Here is a 17,322-nt window from a genome sequence, read left to right as displayed (position 1 = left end):
TGATTTCTGTACGTGTAGACTAAACTATGACTTTAGAACATCTTATGTTAGTCTTATTCTGACCAAATATTGTAGAAGTTACAGAATGACATCTGATTAAGTGCATCATTGTAAACATCATGCATGCACACATAAGATGATACAATCCATGCATTGGCCCTTTTTGCACAAACTCTTTCGACTCATCACATACGCTGCTGCTATACTGTTTATTATTTACCATGTACATATTTAGCTCAGTTATGCACATAGACTTCGTTACTGGTACCCCGTGTATATATTTCTCTCTTTTTTCTCTGCATTGTTGGGAAGGTCCCGTAAGTAAGCATTTCACTGTTAGTCTACACCTGTTGTTTACGAAGCATGTGACAAATACAATTTGATTTGATATACATCAGAGTTCCCCTCTTCGTCTCTGATTACATTTACAGATGAATTACCTGTTATTGTTTAACTTTACCGTGTCATGATCATGTGAACAAAAATGTAGCAAATTCAACGATAAATATGAATGATTGCTGATGGGCTACAATGCTAAAAAATATATAAACGTTTTCTTATATTATGGAAAACTTGGCATAGGCCAAATACACGTATCAAAGACAGTAACTAACGAGGTGCTATTTGTGGTGTCACAGAGACATCTAGTGGTCAATATTATAAACGGAAGCGCGATAACTGCTTAGCTAGCTAGCGCTACATAATTTGACACTTGAGATCGACATGAGGCGAGAGCGGTTGTTAACTTTGGGCGACGGTAAGGAATACAACAAGTAAACACAAATATTAAGTTGACAACAGTTAGCAGTAACTAACAACACATATACATATCACAGTACCCCGTGTATTTGAACGTAATGAATGACAAGTGGGTCAATAGATAGCTTCCAATCGTTTAAACGCGTTCTAACAAGCTAATTTAACTAGCGTTAGCTTGCTGTCAAAACGACCTATACCCAATCAAAGCCTAGTAAGCTAGCTACACATGATATATAGTGTAATAACAAATGGGGGAATGGGCTGATACCTAGTCAGTTGTACAACTGAAAGCATTCAACTGAAATGTGTCTTCCGCATTTAACCCAACCTCTCTGAATCGGAGAGGTGCGGGGCTGCCATTATCGACATCTACGTTTTCGGCTCCCGGGGAACAGTGGGTTAACTGCCTTACTCAGGGCAGGACGGCAGATTTTTACCGTGTCAGCTCCGGGATTTGATCCAGCAAATTTCCGGTTACTGGGCCAACGCTGAAAACTGAAGTCCAATTTACTTGGTTAAAAGTAAAGGTGCGTCTGAAGATGCATGACTTAGTGGGCTGGGGTGTCCAATACTGTTGCTGGATAGCTAGCTAACAACGATTACATGGCATGTTGATTGATGTCTGTTCAGAAACATTGTTGATCACGTGCAATTCGGAATATTTATTGTTCTAATTTTACTGAACAATCATCCAGGCTGTATCACACCCGGCGGTGATTGGGAGTACCATAGGGCGGCGCACAGTTGGCCCAGCTTCATTGTAAATACGAATTTGTTCTTAACTGGCTTGCCTAGTTAAATAAAGGTTAAATGGAAGAAGAAAAAAATAATGAAATCTTATTTGTTGTTTACATAGCACTGACGTTACATATTTAATAGGGGCACCTTATCGTTCAGGAATCTGAATTTTCAAAATAAAAAACTTTTAAACGAAGAAAATCACATAATTCCAGCACCTTCTATCGTGGCTCGTTGGTCTAGGGGTATGATTCTCGCTTAGGGTGCGAGAGGTCCCGGGTTCAAATCCCGGACGAGCCCTCCTTTTTTTAAAAATATTTCTCACACTTTCTTTTATAATTTTAGGCAAAACATATAGCCTACATGTAATTATATTTCAGACAAAATATGGCAGAAATTATCAAACAAAATTGAGATTCAGTGGATTTTAGACCCTTGTAATTACATTGAGGTGATTTACACACCAATTGCACACACAGGTGGAAGCAGAATACACAAACAAATGAGGTTGTTAAATATGCAAATATGTTGTCTCATCTTGCTGTTCGCTTTCGTTTCTGTCAGTTTAGGGCAAAGGTTTAGAATAATTTAGAATGAGATTATGTTAAACCAGGTAATTTCAATTAATAGCATACTCTGATTCTAGTTTTGGTAAAGCGTTTAGAGCAAATGTGGCAAGATTATTGTTTATTTCATTTTTATACAACGGGTTGGTCTATTCCTGAATGCTGATTGGTTAAAAGCCATTCCAGCCGGTGTCTATTCCACAAATTACCACCTGCTAAATCTATGATGTTAAAATTCCTCTGTTCTATCTGACTGCGCAATCTACTGCCTCATTAGCCCAGGCAGGGAAGTCATAAACTTGATCTCCACTATAAAAAGCATCTGGACATTATCTCACATTTCTGTTAGACTAACATTTAGTTTTCAACAGCAGAGATTTGTTTAAACCTTGCTGTCTGTCTCTGACATTTGCAACATTGTTTCAATATTAAAATTCAATCTCCCTACTGTCCCATAGTAATGGACGTGTAGAGGTCGGGAGTCGGGACGAGAGAGAGATGCACGCAACGTTTCTCAGCGAGTCGAAATCATGAATCAAGCTGGCATCATTTTTATGGATATATACAAAGAAATGTAAATAGAAAAAAAGTCAAACGAAACGAAGTGCAGCTAGTTTGGAGTCTTTCCAGCTTCAGTTTTAAGTTATTGTGTTAGCTTGTGGATAGACGAAATAGTATGAGTAAATTAATCCCCCCCAAAAGTTGGTGAAAATATGTCAATCATTATTTTAATATGTTGGCAACCCGGTGTTTGGAGGTTATATTGCCACAGTTTGCAGGCCCAAGACGAACAACACCCGTGCCAATGTATCCTCCTAACACAGGCTTCTCGGGTATTATCAGTTACGTCTAATGTTTGTTGGCCCCGATGTTTTTTCATTGATCACAGAGAGAAAAAGGTTTGACCCCGACGTGATTTGAACACGCAACCTTCTGATCTGGAGTCAGACGCGCTACCGTTGCGCCACGAGGTCTAGAACCACAAGCTGTATGTTCAGGTATTTGACTGTGCTATGCATGTTGTGTGCCACGTCTAGTTTGCTCCAGCACTATTCCATTATAGTTTACTTGGAGCAACTACAGTGTTAAGGATCAAAGGGTTGACAATGAGAGAGGTTGCTGAATTCAATCCTCAACCATGTTATAGTTATGCCACTCACTCTATCATGTCTGTTGTTAATGTTCAAATACATAACATTTTGACCTTGGTTGTATGGCCGGTTAGCTCAGTTGGTTAGAGCGTCGTGCTAATAACGCGAAGGTCGCGGGTTCGATACCCGTACTGGCCACTATCTTTTCCTTAGGCTAGTTAAGCCTTTAGTGTATTTGGTACTGTATGCGCTGTATGTGTCATTAAATGCTGAAAGCAACTATGATTTACACAAATCATGTCTTAAAATACATCCCACTAGGGCTGTGCTCATTATTGCATTTTGGGTAATGATTAATTGTCATGCAAATTGCCACAGTTATTGTCATAATTGTAATTTTGGTTAAAATAAATGTTTTGTGCTTGTAATGCATCATAATGCATCTTTGAAAATTCGCTACAACATACAGTGCCTTCAGAAGGTATTCACACCTCTTGACTTTTTCCATATTTGGTTGTGTTACAGCCTGAATTTAATATTGATAAAATATATATATTTTTGTCATTGGCCCACACACAATACCCCATAATGCCAAAGTGGAATTATGTTTTTACAAATTAATTAAAAATGAAACTTTGCACATACACTGCTGCCTTCTAGTGGACAAAATCTAAATTGAGCCTGGGCTGGAATAATACATTATGGCCTTTCTCTTGCATATTGTTATCCACGTCGGCACCAACGATGTTAGGATGAAACAGTCAGAGGTCACCTAGCGCAACATAGCGTCAGCGTGTAAATCAGCTAGAAAGATGTGTCTGCATCGAGTAATTGTCTCTGGCCCCCTCCCAGTTAGGGGGAGTGATGATCTCTACAGCAGAGTCTAACAACTCAATCGCTGGTTGAAAACGGTTTTCTGCCCATCTCAAAATATAGAATTTGTAGATAATTGGCCCTCTTTCTGGGACTCACAAACACACAAAACCCACAAACAGGACCAAGCCTGACCTGCTGAGAAGTGATGGACTAGCACAGTCAGTGTAGTTAGCTCAGCTATCTCCATTGAGACCGTGTCTGTGCCTCGACCTAGGTTGGGCAAAACTAAACATGGCGGTGTTCACCTTAGCAATCTCACTAGGATAAAGACCTCCTCCATTCCTGTCATTATTGAAAGAGATCATGATGCAGTTGCACCCCTAAAAACTAAAAACATTTCTGATAAGAAACTAGCTCCCTGGTATACAGAAAATACCCAAGCTCTGAAGCAAGCTTCCAGAAAATTGGGACGGAAATGGCGACACACCAAACTGGAAGTCTTCCGACTAGCTTGCAGTATCGAAGAGCCCTTACTGCTGCTCGATCATCCTATTTTTCCAAATTAATTGAGGAAAATAAGAACAGTCCGAAATTTATTTTTGATATTGTCGCAAAGCTAACTAAAAAGCAGCATTCCCCAAGAGAGGATGGCTTTTACTTCAGCAGTAATAAATTCATGAACTTCTTTGAGGAAAAGATCATGATTATTAGAAAGCAAATTAAGGACTCCTCTTTAAATCTGCGTATTCCTTCAAATCTCAGTTGTCCTGAGTCTGCACAACTCTGCCAGGACCTAGGATCAAGAGAGACACTCAAGTGTTTTAGTACTATATCTCTTGACACAATGATGAAAATAATCATGGCCTCTAAAACTTCAAACTGCATACTGGACCCTATTCCAACTACACTACTGAAAGAGTGGCTTCCTGTACTTGGCCCTCCTATGTTGAACATAATAAATGGCTCTCTATCCACCGGATGTGTACCAAACTCACTAAAAGTGGCAGTAATAAAGCCTCTTGAAAAAGCCAAACCTTGACCCAGAAAATATAAAAAACTATCGGCCTATATCGAATCTTCCATTCCTCTCAAAAAAATTAGAAAAGGCTGTAGCACAGCAACTCACTGCCTTCCTGAAGACAAACAATGTATACGAAATGCTTCAGTCTGGTTTTAGACCCCATCAAAGCACTGAGACTGCACTTGTGAAGTTGGTAAATTACCTTTTAATGGCATCAGACCGAGGCTTTGCATCTGTCCTCGTGCTCCTAGACCTTTTGGAGAGATTGGAAACCCAAATTGGTCTACACGGACAAGTTCTGGCCTGGTTTAGATCTTATCTGTCGGAAAGATATCAGTTTGTCTCTGTGAATGGTTTGTCCTCTGACAAATCAACTGTACATTTTGGTGTTCCTCAAGGTTCCGTTTTAGGACCACTATTGTGTTCACTATATATTTTACCTCTTGGGGATGTCATCCGAAAACATAATGTTAACTTTCACTGCTATGCGGATGACACACAGCTGTACATTTCAATGAAACATGGTGAAGGCCCAAAATTGCCCTCGCTAGAAGCCTGTGTTTCAGACGTAAGGAAGTGGATGGCTGCAAACTTTCTACTTTTAAACTCAGACAAAACAGAGATGCTTGTTCTAGGTCCCAAGAAACAAAGATATCTTCTGTTGAATCTGACAATTCATCTTAATGGTTGTACAGTCGTCTCAAATAAAACTGTGAAGGACCTCGGCGTTACTCTGGACCCTGATCTCTCTTTTGACGAACATATCAAGACTGTTTCAAGGACAGCTTTTTTCCATCTACGTAACATTGCAAAAATCAGAAACTTTCTGTCCAAAAATGATGCAGAAAAATGGATCCATGCTTTTGTTACTTCTAGGTTAGACTACTGCAATGCTCTACTTTCCGGCTACCCGGATAAAGCACTAAATAAACTTCAGTTAGTGCTAAATACGGCCGCTAGAATCCTGACTAGAACAAAAATAATTGATCATATTACTCCAGTTCTAGCCTCCCTACACTGGCTTCCATTCAAGGCAAGGTCTGATTTCAAGGTTTTACTGCTAACCTACAAAGCATTACATGGGCTTGCTCCTACCTATCTCTCTGATTGGGTCCTGCCGTACATACCTACATGTACGCTACGGTCACAAGACGCAGGCCTCCTAATTGTCCCTAGAATTTCTAAGCAAAGAGCTGGAGGCAGGGCTTTCTCCTATAGAGCTCAATTTTTATGGAATGGTCTGCCTACCCATGTGAGAGACGCAAACTCGGTCTCAACCTTTAAGTCTTTACTGAAGACTCATCTCTTCAGTGGGTCCTTTGATTGAGTGTAGTCTGGCACAGGAGTGTGAAGGTGAACGGAAAGGCTCTGGAGCAACGAACCGCCCTTGCTGTCTCTGCCTGGCTGGTTCCCCTCTTTCCACTGTAATTCTCTGCCTCTAACCCTATTACAGGGGCTGAGTCCCTGGCTTTCTGGTGCTCTTTCATGCCGTCCCTAGGAGGGGTGTGTCACTTGAGTGGGTTGAGTCACTGATGTGATCTTCCTGTCTGGGTTGGCGCCCCCCCTTGGGTTGTGCCGTGGCGGAGATCTTTGTGGGCTATACTCGGCCTTGTCTCAGGATGGTAAGTTGGTGGTTGAAGATATCCCTCCAATGGTGTGTGGGCTGTGCTTTGGCAAAGTGGGTGTAGTTATATCCTTCCTATTTGGCCCTGTCCAGGGGTATCATTGGATGGGGCCACAGTGTCTCCTGACCCCTCCTGTCTCAGCCTCCAGTATTTATGCTGCAGTAGTTTATGTGTCGGGGGGCTAGGGTCAGTTTGTTTTATCTGGAGTACTTCTCCTGTCTTATCCGGTGTCCTGTGTGAATTTAAGTATGCTCTCTCTAATTCTCTCTTTCTTTCTCTCTCTCTCTCTCGGAGGACCTGAGCCCTAGGACCATGCCTCAGGACTACCTGACATGATGACTCCTTGCTGTCCCCAGTCCACCTGGCCGTGCTGCTGCTCCAGTTTCAACAGTTCTGCCTGTGATTATTATTATTTGACCATGCTGGTCATTTATGAACATTTGAACATCTTGGCCATGTTCTGTTATAATCTCCACCCGGCACAGCCAGAAGAGGACTGGCCACCCCTCATAGCCTGGTTCCTCTCTAGGTTTCTACCTAGGTTTTGGCCTTTCTAGGGAGTTTTTCCTAGTCACCGTGCTTCTACACCTGCATTGCTTGCTGTTTGGGGTTTTAAGCTGGGTTTCTGTACAGCACTTTGAGATACCAGCTGATGTACGAAGGGCTATATTCATAAGGCTTAAGGCCAAAAGTAGTTCTAAAGAATGGGAGTGGCTACTACCTTACCACCCATAATATCCCAAAGTAGCCCTATCTAGGCCAATAGGATAAGTAAATTAAGTAATTTATCAAGATTATGGCTATAGCGTTATTAGCATATAGGAATAGTTATTTAAATAAATGGTCTCGGATGACTATTTGCACTCACAGACATTCTTCAATCCCAATCCTTTGTATTCACAATGCCAGAGAATTCCCTGCTCAGCATTTTCATGTTGCACACTAGCAAGTGATGTCCACTTCAGGGCTAAGTTGGAGGGAGGGGTGGCTCAAATTTCACATGCCGTATACATTAAAAGAGTGTGTGTGACCAAGCAAATGTGGCTTAGCTGTCTGCAAACTGGGGAGATAGGCCCACACATTGAATAACCTAACCAAGGATGGTTTCAACAAATTTTTAGTATCAACTTTTGTCAGACCTCATATTATAGGGTTCAGACATATCTATTGGATGTTTTCTGCTTTGTGGTGGTGGAGGTCTAAATCAGGAAAGTTGCTAAGGTTTTGCGTATTAATCCATTATGATACAGAATAATTAACCATAGCATGTAATTGTCAAATGACTGTGTCCCTTGCTGACTTGTATTTGGAAATATGTATCCTAGGACCTAATGTACTGTAAAATTGTTTAATCATTTAGATAATCAGAAATCTTAGTACAGCCATACTCAATTGGCGGACTGCGGTCTGCATCCGGACCCAGAGAGGGGTCAATACGGACCGCGGGAACTCAGTTGGGCTTTCAGCTTACTCTAGAAAGTTGTAATAGTAGAATGCACAATTTCTACATTTGGTAGTGCATCAGTAGTTTTCCTCTTGTTGTGTCAGTCATTGCAAACCATTTATGAGCCATTTATGACTGTTGGATCAACTGTCAGCTAATGTTTTTTAAGTAGGTGTTTTAGCCCATTGACTTTGTTGTGATGTTTGAGTCACTCAGATATCACATGAACACATGGCAAAATGTATAGAATTGCAGGAAATTACCTTTAAATCTGCTAAATTCTCTCCACCAACAAGAGGGGTGTGAACAGTTTGTGTCATGAACAGTACTTGTGTCCATAGAAATAGACGTGGCGCATGTTGCTGATGGGGTGGGGGATGGGGGATGGGGGATGGGGGAGGGGGGGGGGGGGGTCGCATGGGTCGCGAGGTGGGGGTTTGTTACTGCGCTGATAAATGACAATATCCATACAGCCCTTTGTCACCTAGGAAATCCTGTTACCGGACCTTCTCAAATAGTATTTGAGTATCCCTCCCTTAGTCTAAATTATAATAGGCATTTCATCACGATTGTCTGTACTGCCCAATCATATTAATTTGACCAATCAGAAACATCCTTTCAAACTCAGTGTTTTCACCTTTGCTCTAAGCCTCCTTAGCGCAGTAGGTAGCGCGTCAGTCTCATAATCTGAAGGTCGTGAGTTCGATCCTCACAGGGGGCATTTGTTTTTTCATGTACCTCTTTTTAGCTTTTGCAAGATTGTATTACACATGCCCTATGCCAAAACAACTCCCATCCCTTAGCCCTACGGCCTAGGCAATTGCGTAGGAGAGAACTGCAAGAGTAAGCCGATTCTATTACCTTGATCCTCAGTCTGTGTGACCTATTGACATTTTCAAAGTAAAGTACGAACAAATACAATGTCTGTTTTGATGACTGTTTTTGCCCACCAACTAGTTATATCTCAGAGAGCCTGACCGATATGGCCTTTTCTTCATCTGATTACATTACATTGGGGGGACAAAACCTACCGATACTGATATATCTCCCAATCTAGGCTATTCTTTTACAGTGGGGAAAAAAAAAATATATATACATGTCACACTGAGTTCTCAGAAATTGCCACCCAAAAGGGCAATTGTCAGAGAAATATGCTTCAAATTCTGATTTCGTACACTGTGACAATAATGACACATCTTAAAAATGCCCACATGTGTTCAGATAAGCATGAGAGTCACGTTTTTATTGGTTATCGATATATCGGTAAAAGGCTAATATCGATGTATCGGTGAAATGAAGAAAAAGTGTGTGACTTAAAGGTAGACTCAGCAATACACATTTTGGAAGTAGCATTTTAGGCTGACATCCGTAAGAACAAACAGCGCAAAGCGAGGGGCTAATCTTCAAGAGTGAACAGTGCTCTCCGTGCCGAGGCAACAGGTGTACTGTGCACCTCCCATAGTCCGTTCTGGACTTGGGGAGAGTCGAAGAGACCTCTGGTGGCATGTCTTGTGGGGTATGGTCATGTTGGGGCTATGGTCATGTTGTATTGCTTCGGTTGGAAGAGCTACAAAAAACCTGCCCCCTGTGAGGAGTGAATTGACAACCTTCAGTTTATGAGATTGACGCGCTATTTACTGCGCTGAGGCATTTTGAAAAAACATTTCTGATTGGTCAATTTGATATCAAACACAAATATAATTGGTCATTAAAAACAACAACAATATAAATTTAGTTTATGACCCTTATATAGGGTCATATCACATAATACTTGCTCACAACTTCCTTTCACTGATACGTAGAAATCAGCCCTTTATCGATATATCGATAACCAATATTCTATAAATAGGATGAAAAAATGGATTCTCATGCTTATCTGAACACTTGTGGCCATTTTTAAGATGTGTCATTATTGTCACAGTGAATTAAATCAAAATTTGAAGCATATTTCTCGCTGCAGCTGTACATAGTCTATCGGTAAATAGCCCACCCAATTTTACCTACCTCATCCCCATATAGTTTATATTTATTTACTTTTCTGCTCTTTTGCACACCAGGATCTCTACCTGTACATGACCATCTGATCATTTATCACTCCAGTGTTAATCTGCAAAATTGTAATTATTCGCCTACCTCCTCATGCCTTTTGCACACAATGTATATAGACTCTCTTTTTTTTCTACTGTGTTATTGACTTGTTAATTGTTTACTCCATGTGTAACTCTGTGTTGTCTGTTCACACTGCTATGCTTTATCTTGGCCAGGTCGCAGTTGTAAATGAGAACTTGTTCTCAACTAGCCTACCTGATTAAATAAAGGTGAAATAAAAAAATAAAAAAATTGCCCTTTTGGATGGCAATTTGTGAGAACTCAGTGTGACATATTTTTTATTTTTTGTTTCCCCACTGTAAAACCTAGATTGGGAGATGCCACATGCGCCGAATACAACAAGTGTAGACTTTACCGTGAAATGCTTACTTACAAGCCCTTAACCAACAGTACAGAAAATATTTACCAAATAGGCTAAAATAAAAAGTAATAATAAAAAGTAACACAATAAGACTAACGAGGCTATATACAGGGGGCACTGGTACCGAGTCAGTGTGCAAGGGTACAGGTTAGTAGGGCTAAGGGATGGGAGTTGTTTTGGGATAGGGCATGTGTAATCCAGTCCTGCAAAAGCTAAAAAGAGGTACATGAAAAAGTCAACAGCCCCTGTGAGGATCGAACTCACGACCTTCAGTTAATGAGACTGACACGCTACCTACTGCGCTAAGGAGGCTTATATCAAAGATAAAACACTGAGTTTGAAAGAACGTTCCTGATTGGTGAATTCTGTCATATCAATATGATTACGTAATATGATTGGGCAGCACAGACAATCGCGTATTTGCCCCTTGCGATGAAATGTCTATTATAGTTTAGACTATGGCAAGGATACTCAAATACAATTTGAGAAGGAGTTAATCTAGCCTAATACAAGATAAACTCAGCAAAAAAAGAAACATCCCTTTTTCAGGACCCTGTCTTTCAAAGGTAATTCGTAAAAATTGTATTAACTACACAGATCTTCAGATTAAAGGGTTTGAACACTGTTTCCCATGCTTGTTCAATGAACCATAAACAATTAATTAACCAGCACCTGCGGAGCAGTTGTTAGGACACTAACAGTTTAAAGACGGTAGGCAATTAAGGTCACAGTTATGAAAAGAGGTCTTTCTACTGACTCTGAAAAACACCAAAAGAAGATGCCCAGGGTCCCTGCTCACCTGTGTAAACGTGCCTTATACCCTGACTACACTGAGTGCGCGAGCGTTGCAAAATACATTTTGGAATCGATGTTATTAAATTATTGCACCCACACTGCTCGCACGGGTCAACGAGCGTCTGCGTTGCCAAGGGCTAAAATAGAAGTCATTCCTATTTCTGATTCAGATGGCGCTGCAAGTCCTGCTCTCCCATCTCCTCATTGGTTTATAGAAGCAGGTACCCACGTGCCGTCTCCTCATTGGTTATACCCATGTGGGTGATTGAAAGATGAACTGTTGCTGGTTGTCGTGGTAATACTATGAAAGTTTAGATGCCAATCACCATATAAGTTCAACGATGAAAAAGCCTGGAAGGAGGAGAGATGACTAGAAACGATTTGGTTGACCGTTTTTATGTGTGGATTAATTGTTGGAGTAGAGGAACTTGTGCATTTCAGGTAAAATTACAACCTAATGTTTATATCCCAGGACAAATTAGCTAGCAACAGCAAGCTAGCTAAATAGGAGAAATTAGCTAGCAAGTGCAAGTTTTCGACCTGTCCCCAAATAATGTAATTGGTTCAGAGTTTGTTTTGATATGTTAACCTGCGTGTCCTGATCGCGTTTGGTGTGGGGGGACAAAATAAATGTATGCACGATGGCGCACGCGCACAGCCGGTTTGAGTTCCGTGTTAGGCATGCTGCAAGGAGGCATGAGGACTGCAGATGTGGCCAATCAGGAATCCTATTTCAAAATCAGTGTTTTGGTTATTGAACTACAGGCCTCCTTAGCGCAGTAGGTAGCGCGTCAGTCTCATAATCTGAAGGTCGTGAGTTCGATCCTCACAGGGGGCAGTACTTTTGTAGATGAGCAATACAACATGACCATAGCCGTTGCACCGAGAGGAGAGTGTTGGTATAATATACCTTGTGGTAGGCTAGAGAAACGCATTTTCACAATTTCAGTTATATTATCAAAATCAGAGAACGTTTTAGGGCTCATTCAGAAGTTCCTAAAACATTAGTTGAAAATGATACTGTTTCTGCTTCCTATTGTCATGGATTTTTTAATTACAGCCGTGTCAAAACACCGGTTTTAAATTCATAATCAATATGATGAAATAGGTTGTGATATTTTGAAGACCAAAACATAAAAATGACTCTCTACACACTTGTGTTCAGATTACTTGTTTTCAGCTAAATTAGTACCTTCTAAACTGCACATGCATCAACATTTGACAAGCGTCTACTCTAAACTGTAATTGATTAGCTTGTTCTACTGTAATCAGTAGCATGCGCAAATGAATCACTCACATCAACAATGTATTGAAATCAATGGATCTGGACCAATAAGCTTGGTGACATGTTACGTTAGGATTGTTCTAAAAGACAAACCACAACGAATTTAGGAATGTTATTAATAGGTTAGCTGATAATTGGTGAGTTGCCGAAAATACATTTGACCGGTCATGCTTATAGGTTTATTTGCATAATTTAGTGCATACAGAGCCTAGTTTGAGGAACGGAGTATCCTATCACTTGTCAAGACAACCCAAGAGTAGCTCCTCACTGGAGTGAAACGTGCTTTTGTAAACCCAGTCATTGCGCAACAAATAACAATTCTAAATGCAGTCGAATATTAACTTTGATGGCCACGATTAAAGCGTATTGAGTATTTCAATTAATTTTTAAATGTGTCAATTAAATGTGTCAAGGACAAAACTCTATGTAAAACTCTATATATATGGACAGTTTGGCCGGCAGGGATGTTCTTGTCCCATCGCGCACTAGGGATTCCTGTGGAAGGCCGGGCGCAATGCACACTGACACGGTCGCCAGGTGTACTGTGTTTCCTCTGACACATTGGTGCAGCTGGTTTCCAGGTTAAGTGAACAGTGCAGCTTGGCTGGGTTGTGTTTCAGAGGACGTGTGGCTCTCAACCTTCACCTAAGACTGTAACTACCAATTGGATATCATGAAATTTGGCGGTAAAAAATAAATGAAAGGTTAATTGGCACTCTAAATGGAAACTGACCCCCTGGTGTAGCCTAATGCCTGGAGCGTAATGGTGCAAAGGCCATCAGCAGCGGGAGGAGGAGATCCGGGAAAAGGTTTTGTAGTTATTTAGTAAGCGTTGGTGGTATAGTGGTGAGCATAGCTGCCTTCCAAGCAGTTGACCCGGGTTCGATTCCCGGCCAACGCAACTTGGTATTTTGTTTGAATCACCCTTTGAAATGAATCTGCTAAAGGTCTAGTGCAGCTGTTTTTATCTCAGTATCAAATAGGGCTGACACCTTTTAGTCAACTGGTCCATAGGCTGTTGGTCGACTGAGAATTTTGTAGTTGAGCAGTTGCCCCAAAAAAAGATTTATGGCACGTCTTGATTGACGCATATCTCAGTGGACCAATCCATTGCTGAAGCCGCGGGGGATGGAAACGTTATAAAATAGGCCTACCTGATTACTTCTTGTCCTTGCGTAAATAGCCTGATATTAAGCCTACAGCTGTGTCTGCCCGGAGGTCACTGGCAGGGGAAACTGAGGGTCCAAAATATATTATACAACGTTGCAAGTTTGTTAGCTCAAGCATCTGGCTGGACCAAGTTGATTAGTTGCTACATTGTTTCATGTTCCTTGCAGAAAGGCCATGTGTAGCCAAAGTGATTTATTTTTGATCAGAATATTTTTTCCACCTTCAGACTGTAATGATTTTATTTGTTGGCTTTATGTAGGCCGTTTTTACATTGTTGGCAATGGCAATAGAAGTGACTTTTAGATTTGTGTAGTTTTCATTTTGGTTTAGATATAATTTTTATTCACCACTTGAAAATGATTTTGAGATACGAAGACTTTACATATGAAATCAATCAAACTGTTCTACGAAAATATGCATATGAAAACCATAACTGGCACGCAGATCGGTAGTAATGGTAAGATAGGTTGTCGGGTCTCCTGAGTGGTGCAGTGTTCTAAGACACTGCAATGCAGAGCAGGATCCTGGTTCAAGCCTGTGTCCTCTGTTGCAGCCGGCCGCGACCGGGAGGCGGTGCACAATTGGCCCGGTGTCGTCTCGTTTAGGGGACAGTTTGTCCGGCAGGGATGTTCTTGTCCCATCGCGCACTAGGGATTCCTGTGGAAGGCCGGGCGCAATGCACACTGACACGGTCGCCAGGTGTACTGTGTTTCCTCTGACACATTGGTGCAGCTGGTTTCCAGGTTAAGTGAGCAGTGCAGCTTGGCTGGGTTGTGTTTCAGAGGACGCGTGGCTCTCAACCTTCACCTATCCTGAGTCTGTTGTGGAGATGGGACAAGACTGTAACTACCAATTGGATATCATGAAATTTGGCGGTAAAAAATAAATGAAAGGTTAATTGGCACTCTAAATGGAAACTGACCCCCTGGTGTAGCCTAATGCCTGGAGCGTAATGGTGCAAAGGCCATCAGCAGCGGGAGGAGGAGATTCGGGAAAAGGTTTTGTTCTTCAGGTTAGGTTAGGGCACCCTCTTGAGTAATGCTTAAAGCATCAGACAAGCTCAATAGCCTACATATAGTTGGTTTTATTCAGTTTATATATGGAAAAACACACTTTTAAACATTTGAACCAGTCGACTGGTCGAAAGAACGGCTTTCGGTCGACTCGAAAAAATGTTGTTGGGGACTTCAGCAATGGATCAGTCAAATCATTTCTAGGTAACAATCAAATACCTTACTGTGATTGTTTTCAATGAAAATTATCCAAAATAAGCAAAAATGACTTGTTAGTAAAGACGAATTTGTCAAGCAAGAATTTTGCTAGGAATGTCTGGCATTGTCTGAGTGGAAAGGGGGAAACCTGAAAACTAGCTGTTATTGGCAGAGCCGTTTGGAACTCTTTGTTATTGGTCTATTAACTCATTTACCGCCTGGTGATGTCAGTGATGTGTTTTTAGGGAATCCCATTATTATTCTGCAAATGTCAAATGTAGGTTTTCTTTTACTTTCATTTTCAAACAGAGACTGCTCCTGGTAGTTATTTAGTTAGTAAAGACGAATTTGTCAAGCAAGAATTTTGCTAGGAATGTCTGGCATTGTCTGAGTGGAAAGGGGGAAACCTGAAAACTAGCTGTTATTGGCAGAGCCGTTTGGAACTCTTTGTTATTGGTCTATTAACTCATTTACCGCCTGGTGATGTCAGTGATGTGTTTTTAGGGAATCCCATTATTATTCTGCAAATGTCAAATGTAGGTTTTCTTTTACTTTCATTTTCAAACAGAGACTGCTCCTGGTATTTATTTAGTAAGCGTTGGTGGTATAGTGGTGAGCATAGCTGCCTTCCAAGCAGTTGACCCGGGTTCGATTCCCGGCCAACGCAACTGGGTATTTTGTTTGAATCACGCTTTGAAATGAATCTGCTAAAGGTCTAGTGCAGCTGTTTTTATCTCAGTATCAAATAGGGCTGACACCTTTTACTCAACTGGTCCATAGGCTGTTGGTCGACTGAGAATTTTGTAATTTGAGCAGTTGCCCCAAAAAAAGATTTATGGCACGTCTTGATTGACGCATATCTCAGTGGACCAATCCATTGCTGAAGCCGCGGGGGATGGAAACGTTATAAAATAGGCCTACCTGATTACTTCTTGTCCTTGCGTAAATAGCCTGATATTAAGCCTACAGCTGTGTCTGCCCGGAGGTCACTGGCAGGGGAAACTGAGGGTCCAAAATATATTATACAACGTTGCAAGTTTGTTAGCTCAAGCATCTGGCTGGACCAAGTTGATTAGTTGCTACATTGTTTCATGTTCCTTGCAGAAAGGCCATGTGTAGCCAAAGTGATTTATTTTTTATCAGAATATTTTTTCCACCTTCAGACTGTAATGATTTTATTTGTTGGCTTTATGTAGGCCGTTTTTACATTGTTGGCAATGGCAATAGAAGTGACTTTTAGATTTGTGTAGTTTTCATTTTGGTTTAGATATAATTTTTATTCACCACTTGAAAATGATTTTGAGATACGAAGACTTTACATATGAAATCAATCAAACTGTTCTACGAAAAGTAATAGTAATAGTAGTAATGGTAAGATAGGTTGTCGGGTCTCCTGAGTGGTGCAGTGTTCTAAGACACTGCAATGCAGAGCAGGATCCTGGTTCAAGCCTGTGTCCTCTGTTGCAGCCGGCCGCGACCGGGAGACCCATGAGGCGCGGTGTCGTTGGCCCGGTGTCGTCTCGTTTAGGGGACAGTTTGTCCGGCAGGGATGTTCTTGTCCCATCGCGCACTAGGGATTCCTGTGGAAGGCCGGGCGCAATGCACACTGACACGGTCGCCAGGTGTACTGTGTTTCCTCTGACACATTGGTGCAGCTGGTTTCCAGGTTAAGTGAGCAGTGCAGCTTGGCTGGGTTGTGTTTCAGAGGACGCGTGGCTCTCAACCTTCACCTATCCTGAGTCTGTTGTGGAGATGGGACAAGACTGTAACTACCAATTGGATATCATGAAATTTGGCGGTAAAAAATAAATGAAAGGTTAATTGGCACTCTAAATGGAAACTGACCCCCTGGTGTAGCCTAATGCCTGGAGCGTAATGGTGCAAAGGCCATCAGCAGCGGGAGGAGGAGATTCGGGAAAAGGTTTTGTTCTTCAGGTTAGGTTAGGGCACCCTCTTGAGTAATGCTTAAAGCATCAGACAAGCTCAATAGCCTACATATAGTTGGTTTTATTCAGTTTATATATGGAAAAACACACTTTTAAACATTTGAACCAGTCGACTGGTCGAAAGAACGGCTTTCGGTCGACTCAAAAAAATGTTGTTGGGGACTTCAGCAATGGATCAGTCAAATCATTTCTAGGTAACAATCAAATACCTTACTGTGATTGTTTTCAATGAAAATGATCCAAAATAAGCAAAAATGACTTGTTAGTAAAGACGAATTTGTCAAGCAAGAATTTTGCTAGGAATGTCTGGCATTGTCTGAGTGGAAAGGGGGAAACCTGAAAACTAGCTGTTATTGGCAGAGCCGTTTGGAACTCTTTGTTATTG

The 17,322-nt window shown here is 41.3% G+C and overlaps 8 non-coding genes across 8 annotated transcripts; 6 read left to right on the top strand and 2 right to left on the bottom strand.

The window, feature by feature from the left end:
• The first annotated feature begins 1,725 nt into the window (after positions 1 to 1,725).
• trnap-agg (transfer RNA proline (anticodon AGG)) lies at positions 1,726 to 1,797 on the top strand. Its single transcript has one exon. It is a non-coding gene; the product is annotated as a tRNA-Pro (tRNA).
• Positions 1,798 to 2,965: 1,168 nt separating this feature from the next.
• On the bottom strand, positions 2,966 to 3,037 carry trnaw-cca (transfer RNA tryptophan (anticodon CCA)). The gene has a single exon. It is a non-coding gene; the product is annotated as a tRNA-Trp (tRNA).
• A 241-nt stretch (positions 3,038 to 3,278) lies between these two features.
• Positions 3,279 to 3,352, top strand: trnai-aau (transfer RNA isoleucine (anticodon AAU)). The gene has a single exon. It is a non-coding gene; the product is annotated as a tRNA-Ile (tRNA).
• Positions 3,353 to 8,708: 5,356 nt separating this feature from the next.
• Positions 8,709 to 8,781, top strand: trnam-cau (transfer RNA methionine (anticodon CAU)). Its single transcript has one exon. It is a non-coding gene; the product is annotated as a tRNA-Met (tRNA).
• A 1,988-nt stretch (positions 8,782 to 10,769) lies between these two features.
• On the bottom strand, positions 10,770 to 10,843 carry trnam-cau (transfer RNA methionine (anticodon CAU)). The gene has a single exon. It is a non-coding gene; the product is annotated as a tRNA-Met (tRNA).
• Positions 10,844 to 12,090: 1,247 nt separating this feature from the next.
• trnam-cau (transfer RNA methionine (anticodon CAU)) lies at positions 12,091 to 12,163 on the top strand. The gene has a single exon. It is a non-coding gene; the product is annotated as a tRNA-Met (tRNA).
• A 1,276-nt stretch (positions 12,164 to 13,439) lies between these two features.
• Positions 13,440 to 13,511, top strand: trnag-ucc (transfer RNA glycine (anticodon UCC)). The gene has a single exon. It is a non-coding gene; the product is annotated as a tRNA-Gly (tRNA).
• Positions 13,512 to 15,586: 2,075 nt separating this feature from the next.
• Positions 15,587 to 15,658, top strand: trnag-ucc (transfer RNA glycine (anticodon UCC)). Its single transcript has one exon. It is a non-coding gene; the product is annotated as a tRNA-Gly (tRNA).
• The last annotated feature ends 1,664 nt before the right edge of the window (positions 15,659 to 17,322 follow it).

This window comes from Oncorhynchus mykiss, chromosome 28 (genome assembly GCF_057628025.1).
Source record: "Oncorhynchus mykiss isolate SJ-2025 chromosome 28, ASM5762802v1, whole genome shotgun sequence".
Classification (NCBI taxonomy): Eukaryota; Metazoa; Chordata; class Actinopteri; order Salmoniformes; family Salmonidae; genus Oncorhynchus; species Oncorhynchus mykiss.
Note: the sequence above shows the minus strand (reverse complement) of the source record. Positions and strands in the feature narration are given on the sequence as shown.